At 39.3% G+C, this 24,650-nt stretch overlaps 1 long non-coding RNA gene across 1 annotated transcript in view; it reads right to left on the bottom strand.

Annotated features, from left to right (window-relative positions):
* The window catches only part of LOC310724078, a 108,059-nt gene that overhangs the window by 79,326 nt on the left and 4,083 nt on the right, over window positions 1-24,650 (bottom strand). The window contains exon 2 of the long non-coding RNA XR_014532898.1: window positions 18,882-19,108. This is a non-coding gene — a long non-coding RNA (uncharacterized lncRNA). The remainder of the gene's footprint in view (window positions 1-18,881; window positions 19,109-24,650) is intronic.

Here is a 24,650-nt window from a genome sequence, read left to right as displayed (position 1 = left end):
TATGTAAGTTTGGACTGTTTGGAGTTTCTTAACTAACACATATCTGACTTTTAGGGACTTCAAGTAATCCATGGGATATATATAAATGCCCAGGTGGGCAATGGCAGAAAAAAGAATCCGGAACACAGAACATGGGGCAAGAGAAGCTAGCTTTACATAGAGAAATATATGCATAGACAATGAAAGAGAATTATGAGTGAAACAGAGAACAGATGAGAACAATTATGAAACAAATTTGGACAAAATCACTGATAAGACAGTAGGTGGAGTCAAAAAGACACCACAGTAAAAGTGACATGGCATTACAAGGGGAAAATGAGGCAAAACTAAAACTGAATCAAATCAGGATGAATGGAGTGGTGGATGTGCAGTTTTGTGTTGACTGGTGGGTTTATGGTAAGGGAAGTGTTCAGAAACAGGGCCTGGGATAGACAGTAAGCTTGTGAGCTTGAGGACATACAATACTTCATATTCTTTTTTTTATATATATGAAAATCAACCATTGTGTGTGTGGAAGTGTGTGGGAGGAACATCAGAGTGAACTTCATATATGAGTTTATATACAAATAAAGTCAACATAATTGTCTGAGAGAGACATGAGGTTTGTGTGTTTATGAAAAATGTAATGTTTGTGTTTGTTTTTTTTCTTAGGAACAACTTCTGTTATAAAATCAGTTCGTTGTATACCTTTAACTGACATCTTTACCTTTAACTGACATCATTGTACACTTTTTAGCATCTTATAAGACAATGTTACAACTGTGAGGAAGAATGCACGGGAGAAGACAAGGTGGGAATGAAAAGGAGAGAGAGGCAGAGCGATTGCATTGCTTTTTTTTTGTTGCTGAGATAGAGATAGACAGAAGCACGTCTTCTCTGCCGGAGAAGCGTGCAGCTCATTGCGAATGTAATACACTGCTCTCGAGTCACAGGTCAGCTGGCAATCTGAATTTTAAAACGAATATGAATAATATTCTGTTTTATTTTGAAAATGAACTTTCTGCCCTCTATCATGGATCCAATATATGTCTTAATCTTGAGGGCGCTACCTGCCAGGGGGTCCTGCACAGGCCCTTTGACTTCGGTTCCTAATAAGGAAATGTGTGCTTTCTCATTCCGTCATGTGTTTTTATACGGTCCTGCAAACACATGGGCCTGGACACACACACACACACACACACACACACACACACACACACACACACACACACACACACATTCATACCTACATCCATACACATATATGTACACACTCAAATATATGGTCCCACACACAAGTGCACTGTCACCAGATAAAGCCACACTTGAATTAGCATATTTACACACACATACGCACACACATGCAAACACACAAACACACACACACACACACACACACACACACACACAAACACACACACACACACACAGTTGGCCTGCATATTAATGCAAGTGGTAAAGCATGAAAACAATTGAGCTTTTCAGCAGTCAATCCTCTACCTTATTCATGCGATTAAAATGTTCTTTTCAGCCGAAAATAAAAAAGCAATCTGTTTACCTGACCACGAAACAGCAGGTTAAATGAAAAACCTACTGAAACTGAAGAGAGATTATGTGCTTCAACATGTTTATTACATAAAAAATAAATAAAAAAATAGAAATCGGTATATACTGTATATTCATGCTTGCATTTTTGGCCACTTGAATTAAAGTGAAGTCTTTTCGAATGAATCGTGATGGAAAGCATGGATTCAAAAACATGCTACATTAAACTGGACATAAATGCAAAATCATTTTTACGCTCATGGAAAATCTATGGCATTTCTCTCTCTCTCTCTCTCTCTCTCTCTCTCTCTCTCTCTCTCTCTCTCTCTCTCTCTTTCTCTCTTTCCTTCTCTCTCTATCTGAAACATCCCCCTCCCCTTCCCTCCATGTCGCCCCAGGCAGTACATTACAGTACTTTCTCCACTCCAGATTAGAATGATGCCGTGTGACATTAAGAACATATTGTACTTCACTGCATGATGCAATACATAGTCATATATGAGGCCGGAGTTCTTATTGAAATAGACAGCCTCTCTTTCTCTCTCTTTCTCTCTCTCTCTAAATTTGAAATGAAAAAATGGAACGAAAAAGACAGATCAGCTTATTTTGACAGTGTGGATACTGCAGCATATTTACTGCATATATACTGTATTTTTTTTTTTTTAAATGACCTACTAAAAATATATTATTTACAGAAAAAGGTTAAATCTATGTACTGTAGAACCCCAGAGGTTTTTTTTTTATATTTAGAACTAAAAAAAGAAAGTAGGTATTAAAAGAGTCTTTGGGGAAACTATTTTGCAATATGTGTTCCAATATTAATTTTATACTACAGATATGTATCTCTTTATTTTTTTGTATTATTATAGAACACAACATTTATTGTCTTGATTTATAGGTACATTCTGTGCTGTGGAAGGTACGCAAAGCAAAGTTCCTGTTATCATTTGAAACAGTTATAATCACTAACACAGGTTTCCTCCCTGTTAAAGACACAAATAAAATATGAAACTTATGTACTGATGGTAGACAGAGTACACTGTTCCTGTACTTGAGGAAAAAGATAAATTCTTTTTCTTCTTTTGGCTGCTCCCATTAGGGGTCTCCACAGCGGATCATCCGTCTCCAAACCCCCCTGTCCTCTACATCTGCCTCTTTCAAACCAACTTCCTGCATGTCTTCCCTCACCACATCCATAAACCTCCTCCTTGGCCTTCCTTTTCTCCTCCAGCCTGATAGCTGATACCAATATACCCCATTTCCTCCTCTGCACATGTCCAAACCATCTCAATTGAGCCTCTCCCACCTTGTCTCCAAAATGTCCTACAGTACATGCACGGTCCCACTAATAAACCAAAATCCTTTGCTTAAATATTACTCAAGGGAAAAAAAGTATTCCTTTTACATTTCTACTTGATTAAAAAAGACAAAAGCATGTGATTTTAAATATATTTAAGCATCAAAAAGAAAAAAAATTACATCTTGTAATATTTTTCTTGCTGATTTCAAACATTACCTCATGATTTTTTATTTCATTTGCATTCATTCAATGCATTTATAATAAAAAGTGGCAAAGAAAGTGGAGAGCAACCTTCTGAACTATTTAACTAGGAAAGAGCACTGTCTTTACAGCTGCACCTTAAGATTTTGGGATAAATGTTATATAACAAAAAATATAATAATAAAAAAAATATATATAAGACAAGTTTTGTTTCAGCAAATCTTTATTCCTTTTTTCACCTTATGACAAATAACAAAAAGCAAAAGCAGTAATTTATGAGAACAATATTATTATTTTTTTTAATTTAGGGACTAGTGTTCTTTTACCTGATACTGTACCTTTTGATGGAGTTTTCTACAGAAACAGGAATGTTTCCTACAGTTACATTCACACACTGAGAGAAGCCTTAAACCATTCACACTTTTTTCAATTCACATTCACATGCGTTTTGTGGTCTCAAATCAGTACTGAGGTACGGCAGGCTTTAATGTAGCGACTTAAAGGTTTTTCTAAATCAAAAAACTCTAATTAAGTATAAATACATGAATTATGTACTTACGTGCAATAAGAAACTAAAAATACTTCCTTACTGTCCACCATAGTCTTTACCTTTAATGTTCATGAGGCACTAACACTGGAGACTCCTTCAACAAGAATAAAGATTTTATTTTTTTTTACATTTTATATTAAGCATCTGTTATACACTCTTGTACTAGAATGACTAAAATAGATTAAAAGTATATACTCGTAAACTACAGCCGTAGCTGCATTTAAAGAAAATTAATTTACTATAATCTCTGACAAATAAAACATTTAGATTTTAACAGCACTATGATATCAATACAACTAATATTGTATCCAATCCAACAACATGTTTTGTTTAGTCTTGTTGCGTAATTCATCAGATGGTGGATGAAAGTGCGGATTTTATTTAAAGGAGAAAACAAGTAACAAACTAACAACCAAAACCATGAAGCAAGTAACACATATATAAAACATGACCACATGGAATTAGCATGGCAAACTTTCAAAAGGGCTGTGGAGAAACCAAAGACACGTAAATTAATCAAAGAAAAAAACGAAGCCATACCACAAAAGGGATTTAAAATACAGTATGCAGGACATTTTGTACATTTTTTAAGTAAAATATGCCGGCATGGTATGAAATGTCCATTGGGCAATTTCCCTATTAGTAAATAATTTCCATTAAGTAAAAAAAGAAAAATTTGTAAAAACATTTAGTCAATTCAACTGGCTAGTAAAACTAGATAATAGGTTTGCTGATAGTGGTACTTGACAGGTTTATGGCCCTGAACTACTCCCATCAACCACGGCCCCCTTAAATGTCATATCATATGATCTCTGCTCCTGCTCTGCTCACATTGTCTTGTAATTAGAACATGTTCATAAGTCCTACCTTTCAAAGCATTCATTGTACTATTGTCTATCAATGGTTGTTTCTACTGTCCTCAGTTTAAGGCTTAATCCTCAGGTTATGGTTTCTCTCTTTATTCTTTTTGTTTCCATGTTTTATTAATTAATGCACTTAATTAATTAATTGCATTAATGTATTAATTGAAACAATAAATAATCAGTAGCTTGGCACAATGTTAAGGTCCGGTGGAAGTCTTAATTTTTCAATTAAATATTAAATCAAATAAAATTTCTATTTATACAATGTTTAAACATTGTATAAATATATTTAAACGAGTGAATGAGTGAAAAGAAAAAGGTCTTTTATAAAATACCAGAATCAATTGATTATTTTCATATCTCTAAAAAGATGTATTTAAAGCTGTTTTCTCCAAAAAGAAATTTCTTATAAATCATTTCCGCTTGTTTTCTGGTCTGGCCTTTGAATATTTCTTGACAGTAAACTCCCTCATCTTTCCTCTCTGTGGTCCAAAACAGGCACTTAACTTTGACTGACACTAATTTTTACTACATGAAACTGTAGAAACCCTCTTATTTCCGAGCTTCTATCTGTCAGCCGATTACAAAAGACAGACCGGGTCACGTCTGCGGAGTGCCAGATCCGTTATCGTGTCAGATGGCTGCATTTGATATGACGCAGCGTTAGCCACTAACACTCCCGATATGAGACGAAGAGACAAGCGGGGGACCTGTCAGTGCCTGAACAGCATTGAACATCATGGCAGTGTCTGATCTCGGGTGTGCGATTCTGTCACACCGCCAAGCCCGCACCAGTCAACACAAATAAATACTGAACTGCCCGAGCTGTAATGACAGAGAGGGATCTGGGCATTACTTTTATTTCAACCCTTACAGATGACATGATGTGAAAAACGAGCTGGCATCTTGTCGAGGGCCTATTAGTGAGCTCTCACAGCCTCACTATCTCTTTATCTGTCTCAGATTTCTTCCTCTCCATGGCAGACGCTACTTCTAAGTCACTCACTTTTATTGGCATACATACGGTGGATCCACTTTGTTGCGGAAAAAAATGACGGCTGCTGCTCGAAGTTCTATTCACCAGGATATTTTCTTTAACTCTGACCAAACATAATTATTTAGCATTGTAATTAACAAAATGAAAAAGCAAATGTAACTTTATCAGGTTTCTGACAAAGAATTCCCATGGTTGAATTACAAATCAATGTGCATAACGACATAACTGAAACCGTACCAGTCAATAGACAATATACAGTATATAGGACACACCAGCACACAGAAAATCTTAATCAGTCAAAGCAGCAATCAAGAGTTCAAGGGTAAACCGGAAGGAGCTGGAAAGATGCAGGGGTTTGGGGAAAAACCAAGCGCGACCATCACCACTACTGGGAACACCATCAGAAATGTGAAGCATGGTGGTGTTATGGTGATGGTTTTTTTTTTTTGGTGGGGCAACTCTATAAATGAATCAGAAATACATGTGCATGCAGCAAAGAGTGGGGGGAAAAAAATGAATTTTTATCATACAATGCTCAAAAATTGTGAAATTGGTCTGTCAAGCAAAACAGCCATCAGCCCAAATGTTAATCCACTCAGGGGATAGCAATGTAGGCAGTTGTCCCAATCATTTTGTTTAAACGTCTCTGTAGACTGCTATTTAACTTCCATGAAAAGTTACTCCAAATATACATTGAAGAGCCTGCCTCTCTGTAAGCACAGCTCTCGCAGCCTGTGAGGTTAACAGGACAATCATTTTAGCACTTCAGTTGCCGGGGCCTCTGAATAACAGCCATTAAAACACACTCTGGGCTGCCACTGAAGGGAAATCAATGCATATCCCCTATCAGTGCCACAGTGTCACATTATAGTAGCTGGAATTGACACTGCTAATGAATAAGCGTTTCCCCTCCGCAGCGTCATACTCTATTGAATCTGACAGTTGACACAGATGCAGGATCACAGCTGAGGGTTTGGGGAAAGAAGGAGGGGGTGAGGGTTTGCCTAGCGATTCCGCTCTTATCCTGATCTAGGATCGACTTCTTTCGAATTCGCTTCTTAAAGATACACTGCACAAACTGACCTGAGGTCAGATCACAGCACGTGGCACTGAGAACGGGGGACACCGCAATAGACGTTTTCACACTTTGGCCCTTGTCTAATCAAAAGAGTGAAGAAGAGATCAAATTGACAGTCTCCGAACACTATGGCACCATCAGCACCTCTTAATAAACACCTGTCTATCAGAGAGAGAGAGAGTGAGAGAGAGAGTAAGTGGGGATGAAATCTCGCGGCTGAGTGGGAGTGCTTGACAGAGGGGAGCTATATAGACTCACTGATCAGCTGAAGTGCTTTTATAGGACATTATAACAGCAGTAGTGTGACAACACTTTGTGTGTAGAGCCAGACATGGGGAGGCAGTCTGTTTAACTCGAATACATTTTGTTAAATGATATGTAACAAATGCAAAATCTTCTTCTTCTTCTTCTTCTTCTTTCGGCTGCTCCCATTAGGGGTCGCCACAGCGGATCATCTGTCTCCATACCACCCTGTCCTCTATATCTGCCTCTTTTACACCAACTACCTGCATGTCATCCCTCACCACATCCATGAACCTCCTCCTTGGCCTTCCTCTTTTCCTCCTACCTGGTGGCTCCATCTTCAGCATTTTTCTACCAATATAATTCCTGTCCCTTCTCTGCACATGTCCAAACCATCTCAATCTCGCCTCCCTCACCCTGTCACCAAAACATCCTACATGTGCTGTCCCTCTAATAAACTCATTTCTAATCTTGTCCATCCTCGTCACTCCCAACGAAAACCTCAACATCTTCAGCTCTGCAACCTCCAGCTCCACCTCCTGTCTTTTACTCAATGCCACTGTCTCTAATCCATACAACATCGCAGGTCTCACCACAGTCCTATAAACTTTCCCTTTCATTCTTGCAGATACTCTTTTATCACAAATCACTCCTGTCACTTTTCTCCACCCACTCCACCCTGCCTGCACTCTTTTCTTTACTTTCCTAACACACTCTCCATTACTTTGCACTGTTGACCCCAGGTACCTGAACTCCTCCACCTTCTCCACCTCTTCTCCCTGCAACCGCATCACTCCACTGCCCTCCCTCTCATTCACACACATGTACTCTGTCTTACTCCTACTGACTTTCATTCCCCTTCTCTCCAGCGCATATCTCCACCTCTCCAGGCTCTTCTCAACCTGCTCTCTACTCTCTCCACAAATCACAATATCATCTGCAAACATCATAGTCCAGGGAGACTCCTGTCTGACCTCGTCCGTCAACCTGTCCATTACCACTGCAAACAGGAAAGGGCTCAGGGCCGATCCTTGATGCAGTCCAACCTTCACCCTGAACCAGTCTGTCGTACCTACTGCACACTTTACTGCCATCACACTGTCCTCATACATGTCCTGCACCCCCCTCACATACTTCTCTGACACACCTGACTTCCTCATACAATACCACAACTCCTCTCTTGGCACCCTGTCGTACGCTTTCTCTAAATCCACAAATACACAATGCAGCTCCTTCTGTCCTTCTCTATACTTCTCCATCAACATCCTCAAAGCAAATAAGGCATCTGTGGTGCTCTTCCTCGGCATGAAACCATACTGTTGCTCACAGATGGTCACCTCTTCTCTCGGCCTGGCTTCCACTACTCTTTCCCATAACTTCATGGTGTGACTGATCAACTTAATTCCCCTGTAGTTACTGCAGGTCTGCACATCTCCCTTATGCTTAAAGATCGGTACCAGCACACTCCTTCTCCATTCCTCAGGCATCCTCTCCCCTTCCAGAATCCTGTTAAACAATCTGGTTAAAAACTCCACTACCATCTCTCCTAAACATCTCCACGCTTCTACCGGTATGTCATCTGGTCCAACCGACTTTCCATTCTTCATCCTCTTAATCGCTGCTCTCACTTCCTCCTTACTAATCCTATCTACATCCTGCTTCACCAACCCCACATCCTCCAACCTTCTCTCTCTCTGATTTTCCTCATTCATCAGCTGCTCAAAATACTCCCTCCATCTTCTCAACACACTCTCCTCACTAGTCAACACATTTCCCTCTCCATCCTTTATTGCTCTAACTTGCAGTACATCCTTCCCAGCTCGGTCCCTCTGCTTGGCCAATCGGTATAAATCCTTTTCTCCTTCCTTAGTGTCCAACCTCTTATACAGCTCCTCATATGCCTTTTCCTTGGCTTTCGCCACATCCCTTTTAACCTGCTGCCGCATCTCCTTGTACTCCTGCCTACTTTTCTCATCACTCTGTCGATCCCACTTCTGTTTTGCCAACCTCTTTCCCCTAATGCTCTCCTGCACTTCCTCATTCCACCACCACGTCTCCTTGTCTTGCTTTCTATTTCCAGATGTCACACCAAGTACTTTTCTAGCTGCCTTCCTCATCACTCCTGCAGTAGTTGCCCAATCATCCGGCACCTCTTCACAACCACCAAGCCCCTGTCTGACCTCTTCCCTGAACCTCACACTACACTCTTCCTCCTTCAGTTTCCACCATCTTATTCTTCTTTCAAACCTTACTTTCCTCCTCTTCTTCTTCGCCTCCAAAACCATCCTACAGACCACCATCCGATGCTGTCTAGCTACACTGTCCCCCGCCAACACCTTACAGTCTCCAATCTCCTTCAGGTTGCATCTCCTACACAGAAGATAATCCACCTGTGTGCACCTTCCTCCACTCTTATATGTCACCCTATGATCCTCCTTCTTCTTAAAATACGTGTTCACCACTGCCATTTCCATCCTTTTAGCAAAATCTACCAACATCTGCCCTTCCACATTCCTCTCCTTAAAACCATACATTCCCATCACCTCCTCATCACCTCTGTTCCCTTCACCTACATGCCCATTAAAGTCTGCCCCAATCACCAATCGTTCTTTCCTAGGTACACCATCTACCACTTCATCTAATTCACTCCAGAATCTTTCCTTCTCCTCCATCTCACAGCCAACTTGTGGAGCATGATGACATTTATCATCATCCCTTCAACTTCCACCTTCACGATCATCACCCTATCAGAAACTCTCTTCACCTTCACTACACTCTTACTGTACTCTTCCTTCAGAATCACCCCTACACCATTTCTCTTCCCATCCACACCATGATAAAACAGTTTAAACCCACCTCCAATGTTCCTGGCCTTACTCCCTTTCCACTTGGTCTCCTGAACACACAACACATCTACCTTTCTCTTCTCCATCATATCAGCTATCTCTCTCCCTTTACCCGTCATAGTACCAACATTTAAAGTACCAACCCGAACCTCTACTCTCCTACACTGCTCCTTTTCCTGCCGTCTCTGTAGATGCCTTCCTCCTCTCCTTCTCCTCCTTCGGCCAACAGTAGCCCAATTTCCACCGGTACCCTGTCGGCTAACGATACCTGTGGCGGTCGTTGTTAACCCGGGCCTCGACCGATCCGGTATGAAATTCTCATTTGTGATCCGCATATTTGATTTGGCACATGTTTTACGCTGGATGCCCTTCCTAACGCAACCCTCCCCATTTACCTGGGCTTGGGACCGGCACTAAGAGTACACTGGCTTGTGCCCCCCTAATGGCTGGGTTGTAACAAATGCAAAATAAATGTCATTAAAACAAATATGAGGGTTTGGACATATGTGTGTGTCCGAGTGTAAATAAAAAAAAGCATATTGGACCTTGTGTATAGTTTTACTCTTTTATTTGGTCACCTGCCATTTCCCAGCCACTAGCTTCACTATATCCATCTCCAATTCGCTACCAGGATGGGATTGCATGCTTACATTTGTCATACGCCATTATCCAGAACGACTTACTACCGAGCAGTCAAGGGTTGAAGGCCTTGTTTAAGGCCCAGCAGTGGAAGCTTGATTGTGCATCTTAACCACTACGCTACAATTTCCCACTGGAAACAAGTTTTCATGGTCAAATTTATTATGATTCCACATTCAATTAAAGGAATTAAAGCTCTGACACATAAAGCTGTCCAATGGCATCTTTTCAAACTGCTGCTGTAGATCCATCTCAGACCACTGTATCACTCTATCTGCCTTGGCTGTGTTTGGCTAGTTTTGCTGTGATTGACAAAAGACAGAGAGAAAAAGAGAGAGTATGTCATCCCTTTCATCCTGAAAGCACTTCAATTTTGCTGTGATTGTCTGCTTTTTATATCAATTTAATTTCATCCATTTAATTTTCCTTAATAGCATCTTTTATGTTATGTTATCACCTTTCACTTACCTTTGTTGTTGCTAAACATCCTCCTTATATACCTATCACAATAGTTGTGGAAAGCCTACTCATGTTTGAAGTACAATACAGCCATTTCTTCCAAAAGTCAACATCACGCTTGTTAGTCAGCACCAGTGGCGGGTGGTCAGGACCAGCAAAGCCTTCTCTGCTGGCCTAAACACTATCAGAAGCACTACCTACATTTACAACTTAAATTCTAATATTTGTTCCATGAAATTGTATTAATTTATTTCCCAAAGTTTATTCTCTTTATTTTGTAGCATTTCTCTTGGCTGCACTGCTTCCAATACGTGTATGTGGATGTTAGATATTTTGATGTTTCAGATTTCAGCCTCTATGTGTGCCATGTCAATCTAAGCTGCCCAGGGCCTGCAAAGTCTGTACTGCTGGCATTTTTACCATAGCTCTGTTTCTTTCATTATCAGATTTCATATTTGCTTCACAGGGCTAGCTAGCTGGCCCAGAATAGCTTCAACATTTTTCCGTCCTCTGATTGGTTGGTCAGAGGGAAACCGTTACAGCCAATTTCAACTGGCAAAACACGTGTAGCGCTCTGCACACATTAAAACATCTGATTTAGATTTTTTTATGCCTAATAAATTGATTTGGTCTCAGACATAATTATAAATACATTTTCAAGAAAAGCTAGAGGGCTAGGAGAGGTCGCTAACCCCGAAGCTAGCTAGCTTGTCTCAGCCCGGGAAAGGGTTTGTTCACCACTTTCAAACCAGTGCCTACGAGCGGTACCACTGGCTTACAGACTCTGAGGAGTGGTGCAAATTGAGTATGCATCTCTGGTGAGTAGGTTGTATTTTATTTAAATTTGTAATGTTTTTGTCATGTTATTACACTAATATTGATTCTGAACTGCTCCAGATGATGTAGGTGGCACAGCTGCGGTTGTAGTGTAGAGGTTTGAAGCTTGCTTTAGTAAAATGGTATTCACCCTCCATATGCAAATATGGCCACTATTGTTATATTGCATTTTTGTATAGTATTGATGGTTTCTATAATTGTGACATGATAGTGGTGGTATTAAGAGGTGGATCAAAACAGGTACGTCCCCACTGAAGGCCCAGGTACCAAAAACACGGCCCGCCACTGGTCAGCACGGAGCAAAGGGGATTGCATAAATCAAAACGTATTAGATCATTCAGCTACTTAAAAGCCTCCATCATGGCTAATCGGATTTCTGCATTAGTTGCATAGTAATTATTTATTTATTTATTTTTTTACCAGATCAAACATAAGCTAAGAAACATGTTGTCTATATCTGATGCAGAGAAGCTCGTCCATGCGTTCATGACCTTCAGACTGGACTATGGTGGTCTAGGTGGATGTCCTGCATAATTAATAAACAAGCTACAGTTATTCCAGAATACAGCAGCCAGAGTTCTCACCAGAGAAAATATGACCATATAACCCCAATCTTATCATCCCTACACTGGCTACCTGTAAAGTTTTGAATCGACTACAAACTACTGCTACTTACTTATAAACATTAAATGGTTTAGCTCCTATGTATCTCTCCAGTCTTCTAACATGCTGCAATCCGTCACACTCCCTGAGATCTTAAAACTCCGGACTTCTAGTAGTTCCTAGAATAGCAAAGTCTACAAATTCTAGAGCATTCTCACATTTAGCTCCTAAACTCTGGAATAGTCTTCCTGACAGTGTTCAGGGCTCAGACACACTCTTACAGTTTAAGTGCAGATTAAAAACTTAGCTTTTTAGCAAAGCCTACACATAACACACATCACATCATAACCTTGTGCTCCAGAACATCTGATCACATGCACATTATCAACTTGTGCTGTTAATATCATGAACAGCAGCTACGCTAATTTCTCTCCACTGCTTCTCTTTCTCTCCCCATCCCGAGGCATCCTGAGGTTGCTCCAGCCCCAGTCACGTCCCACCTTATGAAGATTGTGGACCTTTAAAGAAGTGGATGCCAACCTCCCAAACATCCCGAACCATCTAGAGACGTACCAGTGCCAATTGGATTTTTGACATTAGACCTCTTTGAGTGTTTAAAGGCTCTGGCATAGAGAAGCTTGTGTTGGATCTGTGATGATTGCAAATGTTGACCTATTTTATGAGTTGCTCAAGTAGCTCCTAGTTTTATAACCACAAATGACTGTAAAAGACTGTTGGAAGAACATTACTTATAATCTTACACTCCAGTGCTCATGTTAGTTCTCACTCTCCAGTGTTCTGTATTGTTGAAAGATTTATAATCACACTCTTGATATCACCCAAATGAGGATGGGTTCCCCTTTTGAGTCTGGTTCCTCTTAAGGTTTCTTCCTCATAACATCTAAGAGAGTTTTTCCTTGCCACAGTCACCATGGCTGCTCATCAGGGATAAATGCACACCATTTACCTTATATACCACACACCTTTGATATTGTTGCACCATTTTTCTTTTCATGTGTTCATTGTGAAAAGACTGCTTTCTGATTACTGATTAGCATTACGCTCTAACTTTAATTTCATCAATATTTTTTTTAGCTCTCCTGTTCAATCTGTTACGGCCTTAGCTAAGTCTCTAGCCGTAGCCAGATTTAGTGAAATTACTTTTTGTTCATAGTCTAAAACTTGACTTTACCTATGACTGTTCATGTTCTAGTTAGGATGTGCTCCTGGGAAATTGTGGTCTGTCCTTCATTCTTTTCCTTTTACTGTAGTTACTGAACAATATGGTTTAAACCAAATAATTTAAGGCGTTCATCAAAACTTTTTTAGACATCACTAAAAAGGTGGGGAGAAAAAAAAAAAAAAAACAGCACCCTAAACTAAATTACAGTGTATGTTTATTTATGTCCCTACTCCATCCTGTTAATGAAAAGAAAAGAAAATATTGCAGACTCCTGAAGGGTGCAGAATGTTCCCAGGACTCGAACAAAAACTATGTGACAGGTCATGTTCTGTACCGGCTTCACTGAATAGCCATTGTGATATATGGAGTGTCTTTAGTGCCTGCTGCCCAGGGCAGATAACTACACATGCCAAGTATGCAGAAATCTGTGCAATTCAACAACTAAACTACTGAGGTAGAACAAAGTCATGAGAAATGCAACAGAACAGAAAACTAACTCTCTCTCTCTCTCTCTCTCTCTCTCTCTCTCTCTCTCTCTCTCTCTCTCTCTCTCTCTCTCTCTCTCTCTCTCTCTTAAAATAAATGCAATGTAAATAAAAGGAGCTCATTTTGCCCCAATCACTGTTAACAGGCAGGAAGAAAGTCTCTCAAGCCATATGAGGTAGACAGACAATCCATATGAAATATGGTAAATGGGGAAAATTACTCTGTCTATTCCTTAAAGAGAGACTCCATCATTGCTTAGATTCATCTCTCCAGCACATCTGTAGCTTTTAGTTTATACCAAATTTTTCTGTAATAAAAAAAAATACAAAGACAGTTACACAAGACTCCAGTTGACTTAAACCAGAAGTTCAATGCAATTTAACAACCCATTTTTATATACAAAAATTCAAATTTCCACCTTTGGAGAAGATATAAGAGGATTCCATTGTCTTGTTTTGGAAAAGTTTGTGAAATCTCCATTTTATTCATCTACATTGTTAACGCATGAACAATAAATAAATGAATAAATGATTCCCTATGGAAATGTAGTTCACAGTTATACAAATTCTGTACTGAATTCTAAACTCCAAGGATGCTACAGCAAACAGTAGCGGTCAAATGTTTAGAAACAACTTTTTGAAAAAAATTATTTTGCATTTTTGACATAAATTACAATTTCCTCTAACAGAGGAACTTAGATAAGACAGAAAACAGGAGAGAGAATATTAGCAGACTGCCTCACACCCATAGCCAAACATCAAGGTAAGAGAAGGTTGAAGATTGGAGACTTATTTCAAATTAAAGGAAAAATGAACCAACATGGCTATCATTCCATACTTCTCCATACAATGACCCAAAACAGATATCTAAGCTTTATCAAATCAAGTCAAGTAAAGTTTATTTCTATAGCGCTTTTCACAACAGACATTGTCTCAAAGCAGCTTTACAGAAATCAACAGTCAAGGTGAATGGTGTGCATTTATCCCTGATGAGCAAGCCTGTGGCTCCCTTAGGTGTTATGAGGAAGAAACCTTGAGAGGAACCAGACTCAAAGGGGGAACCCATCCTCATTTGGGTGACATCAAGAGTTTGATCATAATTCATATCATATCACAATGGCTCTATAAGTGTTATTTAGAGAACAAACAGTCGGCTGGAGTGTGATATACCATGGAATGATCTGCCCAGTCACCACACCTGCTCATGAACTGCTCTGGGATAAACCGGATCTCAAGGTCAAAAATAAATATCTAACAAGCAAATAATTTTTTTTTTTATAAAAGAGTCATTGCAAAGTATTTCAGCTGAAGGTTTGGAAAAACAAACTGTATTGTAATAGTATTGCTAACTCAGTCATTTGCAGACTGAGCTGATGTGTTCTGCAAAACCTATTAAATGTATGTGTCATACTTTATCCCAAAATATTACGTTCGAAGGAACTACAACTGAGTATTTATGGTATTACTAAACACAAAGTTTCAGGCATCATAATGATGAAGGAAGGTATGTTTGAGCTAGGTAGCTCATAATAATTGGCAAAAAAAGAAGCCTAACTTTTGGGAGCAACTGTAATGGACTGTGACATGGTAATTCTTCTTCTTATTCAATGAGGACTTGTATTGCTGTAACAGAATAAAAGTGTATTTAAGATGAATGAATAATTTGTGTTAACAATAGTTAAAGCTTAATGACTCCTCTCATGCCACTGACAATACTTTCCAGGATGAAAGGTGACATCAAAAGCCAACTTCTGCTAAATTTATTGCAATGAGGATAATTTTTTAATGAACTCTGACCCACCAATATGTATATACAGTATGTATGAAAAAGATTAACCAATTCAATTTTAAATCTTCACACTGATTACAGCAATGTCACATTTTATCCAACAAAAAGCTAAAAGTATATAAGGAACATATTTTCTAAAGCTGCCTGGTTCATGGTGTCACTGAGTATATGAACAAGTCTTGTAATTGAATGTTGTCATATACTGTTCATTTTTTTGTCAATGTAAATCCTATGTAGTTCTGCTCAATTCGTTATGTTCTGTATTTTATTTATGAAATTATAGCAAATAAATTTGTATATTATCTTTATATACACTATGTATTTTGTATTTATAACTGGTCTTCTATACATTGTACATATTCCTTTTATATATTTGCCTAATGCTTGCACAGATTTTATATAGATATGTCAATGTTTTGGTATTTTTTTTTGTAAAAAAAAAAAATTATATATATATATATATATATATATATATATATATATATATATATATATATATATATATATATATATATATATATATATTTGTTAGGGTTTTTTTGGTTGTTTTTTTATATCCAAATTCCATTCATCCACGCTGTCTGGATTTGGATTTCAGACTGCATTCTTTTTTGACAGAGGTCCAGGAAGTCCTCCAAGAGTTCTGATCACTCCAGTTCCTCCAATCCCCCATCACAGCCCCCAGTTCAATCTAATCTGGGACATGAACTGCTGAAGCTGAGGGGCTCCTGCTCTCCGGCGTGACACATGGGTTTACGAGCTATGGGCCTGTTCCTTGAAATCCTAGACACTCACTTTATTTCCCCCTTCATTTTCTCCTTAGTCTCTCTTCTTTGCTTGTTTTCTCGCCTTTTATTTTTTCCACCCGTGTCAGCACGCCGTCTCTGGGGCCACCGTGCCATTAGAAAGTCACCCGTGCAGCAAACTAGGCCTGCGGTCTCCAGTGAGTTTTCTTTGCGTCCTTTTCAGGCGTGTTTTCTGGGTAGGTCACTTCAACTAGGGCATGCACTGAACATTGTGTTTAAAGAGCTGATTTGTAGCAACTTGCTTCCTTTTTACAATTCTTTTTTCCAATTTCATTGTCACTTTTTTAGGTTTTTTGATGGCTTGGTGTCCCTCTGATGTCATGCGCTAGTTTTGAGACCATCAAAGCAATATTGGTTTGTTTTGAATCATCCATGAGACATTTAGTTTAGAAGTAAGCACCACTGAGTTGTCTAATATATAATGATACATTTGAAAAAATATGTTATATTTTAATGAGAATGAGAATGAGCATGATTTAAAAGGCACATCTCAATTATAAATGACGTTTTAGCTCTAAAATCAATTCAGAAAATACATTTTATAAAGTAATTCTTGTTATAAAAAGCAGGATAGCTTAGGGATAGCACAGAAGGTCTTGAGTTCAAATCCCTGTACCGCTAAGCTGCCGTTGCCCCTAACCCTCAACTGCTTATCTGCATAAATGAGATAATTGTAAATTGCTGTGGATAAGGGCATCTGTCAAATGCCATAAATGTAAATGAAAAAGCAGCAAGTGCTTTCGAGAGCAGTTCTGACAAAAAGACTACAACACACTTGAATAGGCAAAAAAGATTTTTTTTAAAAGCAAGAAATGCCTTGAAGGTTGAACATCATTTTCTAAAATAAAATGATCTTAATTAGTAATTTGATAGTATTGGTGATCAACATCACACTTCAGAGTTTTATGAATAATTGTCTTGTGCGTGTAAAATAGTAGTTTTTATCCACATTCTTATTAGTTCTCTCAGTAAGCCATCGGAGCCTGCGGATAAGGAATGCGGGGTCGTTTTGGAAGAGACCACGCCCATTAAACATAGGATAAAGGTAATCAGTCAGAAAGACTGTGTTGATTTCCAATACTGCTTTCCTCTAAGGGGAATCAAAACATCAGTGTGCACATATGTGTGTCCGTGTGTGTATGTGTGAGATGCTCTATAATGGGCCTGCATATCATCCAAGGTGTGATTCCATTTAGTTTTCTGGAGATCCACAAAATGGTCGATGGAGATAAATGATTGAATGAATCAATCAATTTGTGAATGTAATTCAATCCACTACACCTAGGAATAAAGTTGTTTATTATCTAGACATGCGGTGAATTGTTTGTAATGGAGGACAAGAGGGATGACTGACCATGTCTCTGTGAGAGAAACAGTAAATGTAAGTGACAGATGGATACATGGGGCCATGAGCAAAGCCTCTACAATCTATTTACACCAGAATTTTCTCATCGCAATGTTACCTTCTATTCGAGTGGGCCTGATCCCCCGCTGAGAGGAAGAAAGAGCAACAACTAGCGCCGTCAGTTCCAGTAACGGAGCTCGGACACACATGCACCCCCAGTCTCAGTGATACTAAACCGCCCTCCTACTCACATGACTTAACCTTGTACAATCATCAGACAGCAAGGTAGAGCCAGCATGTGAGGGGATAAAGCAGGCATAAATACAATGCATTATCAGGTTATTAGATTTAGCATACTTGATTTGGCAAACTGGGATATATACAGTATTTAATGCATTTTAAAGTGGGCAATAAATGGATCATTCTCAATTAGACAGGAACGAACATCCTGAGATTCCTTCCACTGCATAAGACCTGCACTTAATTCTTAATATGATATTATGAATTGGGTTAAATCTAGTGAGTTATTGAGAAATACAAGAGAGAGAGAGAGAGAGAGAGAGAGAGAGAGAGAGAGAGAGAGAGAGAGAGAGAGAGAGAGAGAGAGAAGAGAAAAAAAAAAGATTCCACACACACACTCACAACTATCACATTAATAAAGTCTGTTAGAGTCAAATAATATTCTTAATATAGAGCTCTTTTAATATGAGAGAGATCTGGAGAGCTGGATGGCAATATCCACTCGTGCTCTGGGTGTTTAGTGTTAATAGTCAACCCTCCGCTCAAATAGAGGCTGACAAACAAACCAAAGACAAACAGCCTCTCTCTCTCTCTCTCTCTCTCTCTCTCTCTCTCTCTCTCTCTCTCTCTCTCTCTCTCTTTTTTTCTGTCAGATTAAGCTGTAGGAGTGAGGCTCACGGTGCGTGGGTGAGACCAAAGCTCAGAACAAACAGGGACCCTGCTATGGCTTTGAAAATGATAACAGCCCCCGACAGAGACAAAGACTGAAAGAGAAACTAACGGGCAGGCCATGGCAGAGAACGAGTGAGAGAGAAAGAGAAAAAGGGAAAGAGAGGGAGAGGAAGAGACATCACCAGAGTCCATGACTGACGTCTGGCCCCTGTCTGGTTTACCTTTTAATGAGAGCGCCCACCTTTTCCACAGATCCGGCCCGGCTTTGGGAGACAGGAGGGGTGGACGACCTGCTTGTAGAAGCTTTCGATCATAAATGCTCTGGGAAATACGGTGGAGCTTCAGAGCCGGAGCTGTTTAAAGGAAAAGCGAGTGGATTCAGGATCAAGAGTCTTTCTGGAGGAATTTGAGTGTGTTTGAGGATTACGTCTGCATCCTCACTACAAAGCTGGCAGAGAGAGAGAAAGAGAGAGAGACAGGGGGGCTTAGCTGTGCATCACGATGATAAGAGTCATGATGGGGTTTTTCAGCACTTTTGAGCAACTTTCTAAACAAACACTCCAAAAAGTTACATTCAAAGTGCAACACATTAATATACACCGCAACCTAGCGATCTTACATTACGACTTAACAGTGATTATTCATTGCATTTCTATTTTTTAGTAAATGTCTCTCCTGTTATGCACGCAATTTAGCTTTTTTTTTTATTTTGTTGGAATGAATTCAGTAATAAAGAAACACACTGGAGTTGTGCTCAGAGCTCACAAGCAGGCTGTCAACGACGGATTGCGTTGCCAAAAATACAGATACTTATATATAATCAGTAGCAGTTAAGGAGAACTTTACTGTATAAACCTCTCTGAGCTTCATCTCTCAGCATTTCCTGGCTTCTAATAAACTCTCCAGGGAACTTCAGGCTACAAGAACTTAAGTGCATACAAACACATATACACACACACCTTGTTTTTTCAGCTGTACAGGTATATTTACAGCTGAACAGTTACATTTACATATACAGTTATATATATAATAATAAAAATTATACATAAATAATTTTTAACTGATGCACTTAGGTTAAAAATGATGCTTCACAATACAAAATGCATCTGATAGAAGTTGAATAATTGAACTTGATTTTTACTTTTTAAATACTTAAAGTATAGCAAAAAAAAATATTTTTATTATACTTGCTATATTTTAGTATTTAAAAATTAAAAATTAAGTTGTGACCAGTATTTTATATTTAGATTGATTTTACCACTGCTGCTATGTGAATATGATGTATCATAAATACATAAATTGTAACACGTAAATTGATGATTTGCTGTCTGTCCAAACCAAAGGAATAAAAGTAAACCATCTGTACCATGTTGAATTGCATAGATTCATTTTTTTTTTTTCCATTACATTGTTTGCAGTCACCTGACCATTGGAGTGAGGTTGTGATGATTAGTCAAGTCAGGTACCAATGTAAGTCTAGGGTGAAGTCAGGGTTCTAATTCATCTTAAAGGTGTTCAATAGGGTTGAGGTCAGTGCTCTATAGCAGGTCACTAAAGATCTTCCTCTCTAACCCATGGAAACCATATCTACATGGAGCTGGCTTTGTGCACATGCGCAGTGTCGTGCTAAACCAGGTCTGGATCTACTAAGGCATTGTATATTATAATACGCCACAAACTTTGTGGTAAAAGTTTGGGGAAGAACCACATATGGTTTGAAAAGTCAGGTGTCTCGATACATTTGTAAGAAACAGGATGTAACTTGTGTTGTGAACATTCCTCGATATTAAATTTTAACTCTACAGTACAAAATGTTTCAATTGCATTACATTATTCATTAATAAAACATTAAATATTATTGAAGATATCGACATGAAAGGATATCATTAAAATACAAGTAATATGCTGTTTGAAGATTATATGCACCAAATATACTGCCATAGTCTTGTCCTCATTACAGGTTGTATTATTTACTATTTACAGGCAGTTTTTTTTTTCCAAACATGAAAAAATGTCTCTTACGAAACTTGCCAAAGGTGTTCTTCATTAGTTGGATATTTCTTTCTGACCTTGCAATCCAGTTGATCCCAGAGCAGTTAAACAGGATTTAGGTGCAGTGACTGAGCAAATCATTCTATGATAGATAACACTCCAGCCACTGTAAGCTCTGTTATCTCTCTAAATAACACTTTCAGAGCTTAGACGTACATCGACCAGGCATGAATTTATGGCCCCTGATTGGGCATAACATAATGACCACCTGCCTAATATTATGTCGGTCCCCCTTTTGCTGCCAAAACTTCCTGACCCATAGAGCATTAACAACATTAACTTCTTCAGCAATTTGAGCTACAGTCTGTTGGATCGGACCACACAGGCCAGCCTTCGTACCACTGTTCCTTCCTTGGACCACTTTTGATAGACACTGACTACTGCAGACCAGGAACAGCCCATAAGAGCTGCAATTATGGAGATATATCCGGCCCAGCCGTTTAACCATTACAATTTGGCTTTCATTAAACTCCATTAAATCCACATGTTTTATCTGGTCGGTGTGTGTTTGGGTCATTGTCCTGTTGTATGGTGAAGTTGTTTCCAATTAGCCACAGTACAAGTATTTAATGGAAGCCATGTTGGTTCTTCAATCCTTTTTACCTGGAAAACGTCTTCTCTTACACAGAGGTTCTTCTGTTAGAGTCCATAGAACTTTATTTCAGTCATTCAATGTCCAATTCCTGTGCGCTTTTGCCTTTTACTGAGTTTGATCCATTTTATTGAGTTTGTTCATTAGCTAGTGGCCGTGAATTAGTTAAAAGTCTTCTTTATAATAAAAAAAAACTAAGATGATAACAATATAAAAATCCTATTTATAAAAATTAAGAGCAGGGTTTGTACATTTACTACTTGTAATACTATCACTGGTTTGTGTGATAGTGTGGACGTGTGCCCTAAAATACACCTGAATGTGGGGTACTGCAGTACGTGAATGTTGACATCCCACCCAAATACACTACTAAAGCACAGTGTAAGGAAAGAGGGAAAGAGAGAATGAGAGAGAATGAGAGAGAGAGGGTGAGCCCCCTCTTCAGACTGTGCTCAGTAGGGGATGGACTAACTATAACACATTAATGATTGGCACCCTGAGCCGGGCCACCTCCTCTGCTTTTGAACAGGAAATAAATTAAACAACAAAGAGCAGACTGACATTCACAATTCACACGCCAACAGAGTCTGTTTGCAGGACCATACCACACACACACACACACACACACACACACACACACACACACACACACACACTCATACATGCACATAATCTTTCTTTCTCTTCTTTCTTTCGCTCTAAAAAAGGAACTTCTTTTTCATACTGCTCCAGAAGAGTGTGTGTGTGTGTGTGTGTGTGTGTGTGTGTGTGTGTGTGTGTGTGTGTGTGTGTGTGTGTGTGTGTGTGTGTTGTTATTCTTTTTTGTACAGAAACCACTGCTTTATGTTACATCAATGTACTGAATGAAATTCTATAAGAACAGTGGTTTCGTGAAGTTCATACCGGTAAGAACTACAGTGCATGGATGGATGGATGGATGGATGGATGGATGGATGGATGGATGGATGGATGGATGGATAGTAAGGAAGATGCTCTCTGGTTTTTCAGTGCAATGTGAGAATCTTTTCTTTCTTTTTTTTCCATCAACATGGATAAATCAAGAATGAGCACTATGATAGATAGATAGATAGATAGATAGATAGATAGATAGATAGATAGATAGATAGATAGATAGATAGATAGATAGATAGATAGATAGATAGATAGATAGATAGATAGATAGATAGATAGATTTTTAAAATAACTCAACATAACACAACACCCTAAGTGATAACAGCTGTACATTGTGTAACTATGCAAAACCACATGTCCTAGTCATCATGTTCATGTTTTTGTCTGCTTGACAGGACCATACACATTTGAGTATCTTGTATTAGAGCAGTTAAAATGTAGTGCTTTGAGTACAATTCTCTCATACTGACCACTGGGTGTTCAACATGGCACCTCATGGTAAAGACTCTCTGAGGATTTAAGAATTATAATTGTTGCTCTCCACAATGATGGCTGAGGCTATAAGAAGATCTGTAACACCCTGAAACTGAGTTACAGTACAGTAGCCAGGGTTATACAAAGGTTTTCCGAGGCGGGGTCCACTCAGAACAGGCCTCACAGGGGTCAGTTAAGTAAGTTGAGTCCTCGTGCTGTGGGCGGAAGGTCCGTTTCTGCAGCGGTCAGTGCTCAGACCATATGCAGTACACTGCAACAAGTTGGTTTGCATGTCCGTCTTCCCAGAAGGAAGACTCTTCTGCAGCTGGCTCACAAGAAAGCCTGCAAACAGTTTACTGAAGACAACCTGTCCAAAAGCATGAATTACTGGAACCATGTCCTGTGGTCTGATGAGACTAAGATAAACATGTTTGGCTCAGATGGTGTTCAGCATGTCTTTCGACGCCCTGGTGAGAAGCAAAATTGTGTTTTGCCTACAGTCAAACATGGTGGTGGTAGTATCATGGTCTGGGGCTGCAATAATTCTGCTGGTACTGGGGAGCTGCAGTTCATTAAGGGAAACATGGATTCCAACATGTACTGTGAAATTCTGAAGCAGAACATAACGCCCTCCCTTCAGAAACTGGGCCGAACATGAAAATAATCCCAAACACACTGCCAAGATTGCAAACGCCTTGCTGAGAAAGGTGAAGGTGATGGAGTGGTCAAGTATGTCTTTTAGACCTGAACCCTACTGAGCACCTGTGGGGCATCCCCAAGTGGAAGATGGAGAAGTGCCATGTGGAAGTGGAAGAGGATCACAGCAACAGTTCTTCACTGGTTTTCCACCACCAGTTCTGTGTATCCCAGCAGGGTTTCCCAGCTAAGGTTCTATTCACAGCCAGTTCTTCACTGTTCCTTCCTTGGACCACTTTTAATAGATACTGACTGGTGCAGATCGGGAACACCCCACAAGCGCTGCAGTTTTGGAGAATTTCTAACCCAGTCGACATTTAGGCCCTTGTTAAACTCGCACAAATCCTTATACTTTCCCATTTTTCCTGCTTCTGACACCAACTTTGAGGACAAAATGTTCACTTACTGCCAAATATTTTCCACCAGCTAACAGGTGACATGATTAATATATAAAGTGTGTTATTCAATCATAAAGTGGTAAAAAAGAGATTAAAAGAAAGAAAGAGAAAGACAAAGAGATGAAGAGAGAGAGAGAGAGAGAGAGAGAGAGAGAGAGAGAGAGAGAGAGAGAGAGAGAGAGAGAGAGAGAGAAAGAGGCAGAATGAGGAAGAGAGAGAGAGAGAGAGAGAGAGAGAGAGAGAGAGACAGATAGATGGTGAGATGGAAACAAAGAGAGACACACATACATAGACAGAGAGTTGGAAAGAAAGTGACTAAAAAAACACAGATTGAAAGGAAGTCAGGTGGAAAGAGAGAGAAAGTAAAACATGCAGGGACAGAGAGATGGAAAGAAAGAGAGAGATGAAGAGGCACACACAGAGAACACAGAGAGACAGAGAGACACAGAAAGATGAGAACAAAAAGTGATGAAGAGAGCCACAGACAGTGAGAAAGAGAGAGAGAGAGAGAGAGAGAGAGAGAGAGAGAAGAGAGAGAGAGAGAGAGAGAGAGAGAGAGAGAGAGAGAGAGAGAGAGAGAGAGACCCACAGTGAAACCGAGAGAGGAAAAGTGAAAGACAAACAGAGAAAAAAATCAGAGCAGAGAGTTGGAAAGAGGAAAAGATAAAAGTGCACACAAAGCAATAGAGAGCTGGAAAGACAAAGATGAAGACACCTGCACACAGAGACAGATGGAAGGATGGAAGAAGGGCAAAAACACCCACAGAGAGAAACAGAGAAAGACACAGAGATAGAACAAGAGAAGGAAAGAGGGAAGAAAACCAAAGAAAGATAGCAAGAGACAGAAAAAAAAAACAGTGAGAGAT

The sequence above is a fragment of the Silurus aristotelis genome (assembly GCF_946808225.1).
Source record: "Silurus aristotelis genome assembly, chromosome: 3".
NCBI lineage: Eukaryota > Metazoa > Chordata > Actinopteri > Siluriformes > Siluridae > Silurus > Silurus aristotelis.
This window is presented reverse-complemented; position numbering and strand designations above follow the sequence as displayed.